This window comes from Triticum aestivum, chromosome 7B (genome assembly GCF_018294505.1).
Source record: "Triticum aestivum cultivar Chinese Spring chromosome 7B, IWGSC CS RefSeq v2.1, whole genome shotgun sequence".
Lineage (NCBI taxonomy): Eukaryota > Viridiplantae > Streptophyta > Magnoliopsida > Poales > Poaceae > Triticum > Triticum aestivum.
Window position 1 is genome coordinate 19366527 of NC_057813.1, and position 5939 is coordinate 19372465.

Below are 5939 nucleotides of genomic sequence, written 5' to 3' on the forward strand. Positions count from 1 at the left end.
TGACCTGAAGAGCCAGCTGAAGCTTCAAGAGCTTGAAACTCAAAAAGCAAACTCCAAGTTTGAATTCAGCATCTCTGAACAAGAGAAATTAAAGAAAAATTTCGAGTCGGAGAAAAAAGCTTGGGTTGATGGGATGGCTTCATTAGTGACTCGGGCCGAAACGGTAGAAGCATCTCTTGCAGAGGCAACAATCGAACTGTCCGACTTAAAGCGGCAGATATCCCAAATGGTCTCAGCCATCTTCGGTAAGTCCCTCCAAAAAACCTTAAACATTGTAATCTTCCAAGGATTTATTGTGATGATTATCTCCGGCTTATTGTTATGCTTGTGACCATACAGGCCCCAGGAGTACCAACCTCAAGCAAAACATGCTGATCAAGCTCAAGGTAGTTTACACCCTTGTGGAGTAGCTGTACACCGGGTCACAACGTGCCTTGGCCATTGTAGCTTTATCAACTCCAAATCCCCGCCTTCTGCAAGACGTATTGAAGAGCCTCGCTTTTCTTCCTCAGCGGATCCAAGATCTAAGGCGGGCGTCCTCAAGAGCCGGAGCCGTAGCCGCATTGAGTCCGGCTAAAGCATGGCTCCCAGAACTAGACCCGGCCGACCTTGCCATTGGATACCAAGTCTGAAGGAGGATGGTACTGCCTTTGACGACCATGACTTCAACGCCTGTGTCAAAGCCATACGTCCCACGGTGACCCTTATTGGAAACGACACAGATCTTAGCAAGTATGCACCGGCTTATGACAGTGAAAACCAGAGAATCCCAAACGCTCCATATGATCAAATCAGCCCGATCCCTCCAACGCGTAGGCATACCTTTGCCCCTGAAGTGGACCCGGCCGGTTTAATAGATGATGAGGCTAAATTTGAAGCCTTAAACGGCATTGACTGGGCCTCGTCCACCTTCCAGGACAAAGCAACCGACGGAGAGGCGGAGAAGGATAACCCGGAGCCATCAAGCCCGCCAAAGGAGTGAGCTGCCAGGCATCTTACCTTTTGCCCAAACGATGCTTCACTTATTCAGACTCGGGGAGTCTTGTAAAAACTTCTCAATGTTTGCCATGCCTTCGTGCATGTTTATGGCGTTTAACAATTTCGTAAGCCGTCATTAGCCTATATTTCCCAGCTTATGTTGATCATTTTCCCCCTTGAAGTTAAATTTTCCTGCCTTACTCTGCACATAAAGCAAACATAACTTTCTTGGGCGGTTTACTGCTCGAGGGGTTTATAAAGTATTGATAACCCGGAACATAGTACAAAAAAAATCATGTACAGACCAATTTATGATTACTTATACTCACAATAGCATACCTGCGAACCCTTTGGTAACCTTCCCGGTTCATATGTACCTGGCACTTGTAGGACTTGGGGTAGTCAATACTGAACTGGAAGGTCCAAGACTCATCTCCTCAAGAAGGTTCAAATATAGTTAAAGCAATGTTCACAGGCTCCTGATTCGAATACGACTAGAGAACCGTTCCAAAGGGGTTAAGGTAAGATTCGGATATGATCATATAGCCCCCAGTGGCTTTGGCGATGCCGATCAAGGGGTATCGACAGCTATGTTCTCTTTGGTTCGAATACGACCTATGTTTGAACAGGAAGCCCCCAAGTGACCATAAAAGTTGTTTAATGACGCTGATTCAAATATGATCCACGTCAGACCCAAAGGGGTCAAGCTGTGATTCAAATATGATCAAGAAGCCCCCAAGTAGGTTTGGCAGTATGCCGATCAAGTGGGTATCGACAGCTATGTTCTCTTTGGTTTGAATACGACCTATGTTTGAACAGGAAGCCCCCAAGTGACCATAAAAGTTGTTTAATGACGCTGTTTCGAATACGATCCACGTCAGACCCAAAGGGGTTAAGCTGTGATTCAAATATGATCAAGAAGCCCCCAAGTGATCACAGCTAGATTCAGATATGATCATAAGCCGGACCAAAGGGAAAGCCGGATTCAGATATGATCCGGTCCCTATTGGTTGTTTCCACCACCCTTATGTCTCTGATTGTTACCCTGTGTATTAACGTTGGCCACAAGTTCTGGGTTGTCGTCCGCCTTACGCTTATTGCCACCTTAGTTCACCGGGTTGTGCTGTTGGCCCTTTCTACTATTGTTCTGTTTTCCCTTCCCTGCCTTTTCATCGTCAGACCCGGGATCCTTGGTACTATCAGAATCAACATACTTGACCAGAGCTGCCATTAGTGTACCCATATCCTTGCAGCCACGTTTAAGGCGCCCTAACTTCTGCCTCAGTGGCTTGAAGCTGCAATTCTTTTCCAATATAAGGACTGCAGAACCGGCATCCATCTTATCAGATGAATAAATTATCTCCTTGACCCGGCGTACCCAATGGGTGGTAGATTCACCTTCCCCCTGTTTACAATTTTTCAAGTCCATGACCGTCATAGATTGCTTACAGGTGTCTTTGAAGTTCTGGATGAACCGGGCCTTTAACTCGCCCCATGAACCAATGGAATTGGGTGGCAGGCCCTTTAACCAAAACCGGGCCGTTCCATCTAGCATCATGGTGAAATATTTAGCCATCACTGCGTCACTAACTTCCAACAGCTCCATGGCCATCTCATAACTCTCAATCCATGTTGCGGGCTGTAAGTCGGCCGTGTAATTCGGCACCTTTCGAGGTCCCTTGAAGTCTTTGGGCAACCGCACATTACGTAAAGCCGGAACCAGACAAGGAACACCACCGGTTCTAGTGGCGACTCCCATCTCAATAGAAGTTGTTGGATACTCTGGGATATCTTGATTAGCCGCCAGCTGAGCCGTCTGTTGAGCCTTTAGTTGAGCCGCCCGTTCGTTCTCCTGACGTACTCGGTCTCGCACCGTATGCATGACAAACTTCTGTACTCAATGGTTCCCTTCATTTTCTTACTAGCTAGCGTGTCGAGGGCTATATGTATATAGTACGTAGCGTCGACCAAGCACGGACATAAGAGAGGACACTTCTCTCTATTAATTAGCTAGCTAACATAATACATGAAACACCTAAATTAACCCCCCAAAACCCCCAACCCTCCCCCCCTTAAAAAAAACAAAAACCCCAACCACTGAAATGCTGACGCGTGGATGCCTTTTGGTCCCGGTTGGTGCCACCAACCGGGACCAAAGGCCCCCCTGCCTGGGCTCGGCGCACCGGCCGGACCATCTGTCTCGGTTCGTGTTTGAACCGGGACTAAAGGAGGGAGGTATTAGTAACGACCCATTAGCCCCGGTTCATGAACCGGGACCAAAGGCCCTTACGAACCGGTACAAATGCCCCCTTTTCTACTAGTGACAACCTATAATGAAACAAAAAAACATGCCACAAGCAGATTTAAAATTGATGGAAAGGGGACAAATGACCAAAAAGTAATATTTCAATGTGAACTAATATAAACTTTTAAAAAATAACCATTAGAAATTGAAAATTAATGCATATATGATATGGTGAGTACACAAAGGCAACCCACGGTTCTTCCGTCGCACCAAGACCAAAATCCCTATTCCTTAAACTATAGGTGAGATTTTTGTTTACGGAAAGGGAAAATTTCCTCTTTACAGTACCTTAGTAGTTTATCGAGTAATTATTAGTTAACTAATCAAGCTTTTAACCAGTATTTTATGATATACTGTGTTGGCTTGAACATGTAAAAACTTATTCTAAACTATATTGTGAAACAATACTGCTGAAATACACGAGTGACCCAGATAGAAATTTCGTTCTCAAATGAAGTCCAAAAACCCTATATTAATGAAGAATATATATTATAGCATCTACTCCCTCCGTTCCTAAATATTTTTCTTTCTAGAGATTTCAACAAGTGACTACATACAGAGCAAAATGAGTGAATCTATACTCTAAAATATGTGTATATACATCCGTATGTGGTAGTCCATTTAAAATCTTTAAAAAGATAAATATTTAGGAATGGAGGGAGTAATATATAATTAAAAGAAGAGACAAACATACCATCATGTTCGTCCACACAGATTAAATTATCTCAATCGTTTATTTTAGATATTAACGATCGATATTTAGAAAAAGTAGGGTTACATACAAATATTATCACACACAAGATAATTTGACATGGTACGTAGGAATAGGTCAACACCTGTTATGTCAAACTCATATGCCTTTCCTATTTAAAAAGACTAAAAAAAATCTGGCCGATTGGAATCATGCATAAGCATGCGTGTTGGTATTGCAATAGGGAAGCCAACTCCTATATGGACTCTTGATTAATTAGTGCATCACTTTTTTTGAGTTGTAGTGCTTCGTGCTGGGATAAAAACTTCTCTACCTGGGTTTAAAATAAAACAAAATAGATTCGTACGCACGTAGTATATATATAACAATGAGTTTGGGGTGAAAAAAATTGGCAAGACAATTTCTTTACATAATAATGTTGTTACCCTGGATTTAAAATAAAACAAAATAGATTCGTACGCATATAGTACATATATAGCAATGAGTTTGGGGTGAAAAAAATTGGCAAGGCAATTTTTTTACATAATAAATATGTTACCCGTGATAATTCATGCATCGGCAACTCATGCGAGAAATACAATGACTGAAATTATAATGATACCATCACAATTCGAAAATGATCTGATCTGTTAGTAAACTTTACCGGAAGTACATAACATCTCTATATGAAAAAAAAATACAAACCATCTGAAAGATATAAATTACATTGAGATTCCAAGTCCACCGAACGAGTACTACTGCCGCTAGGACGAGTCAGGATCAATGCATGCAAGACATTCACTGTTGTGGTACATGTGTGAGCAACATATCATACAGAATCCTTGCAAAAAACATATCATACAGAAGCAAAATGATATTGTGTCTATAACAATAATGATATTGTGTCTATAACAATAGAAAATGGACAGCACGTAGTTCAAGTATCCATTAAGTCATCTCAATTGTGTAAGAACATAAATGTCTCATAACAAAATTTATCTATACAATAAGGGATAGAAAGCTATGATAATAGTTATAGAGAATATTCTTCAAAGGTTAATTCGGTGGGGAAAAACAGAGCAAGAGATAATGCAGTTATGAACTAGAGACAAACCATGCTGAATATTGTATACATTTTTTTGTTATGCCAAAGAAATATAGATCAACAAAAAATAACATAGACATGACAAAATAATTCGATGATGATTATAACAAGGGGAGAGAGAGAAGGAGAGAGAGAGAGAGAGTTTTTACAACTTTATTTAGCATATAACGATAATGTAATAGCTTAGATTGTTGATCATGCGAAACAAATATAATAAGATGAGCTACCAAGAAAGTATTGGGAGGGTGACATGTACCAAATGAACAATGCATGTATTACAACCAACGAGGAAAATAGAAAAAAATATTTAAAAATTAAATAAAATACATCAATTCTAGCCGCGCAATTGCGCGGGTGAACCCGCTAGTTTGAAACATTTGAAAAGTTCAACGAATTTCAGAGTGAAGTAGAATCATCGTAATAAGAAAATAAAGTTTCTACAATCTGATCGTGGAGGAGAATATTTGAGTTACGAGTTTGGACTTCATTTAAAAAAATGTGGAATAGTTTCACAGCTCAAGCCACCTGGAACACCACAGCATAATGGTGTGTCCGAACGTTGTAACCGTACTTTATTAGATATGATGCGATCTATGATGTCTCTTACCAATTTACCACTATTGTTTTGGGATTATGCATTAGAGACAGCTACATTTACTTTAAACAAGGCACCGTCAAAATCCGTTGAGACGACACTGTATGAACTGTGGTTTGGTAACAAACCTAAATTGTCATTTCTTAAAGTTTGGGGATGCGATGCTTATGTCAAAAGGCTTCAGCCTGATAAGCTCGAACCTAAATCTAAGAAGTGTGTCTTCATAAGATACCCTAAGAAAACAATTGGGTACACCTTCTACCAC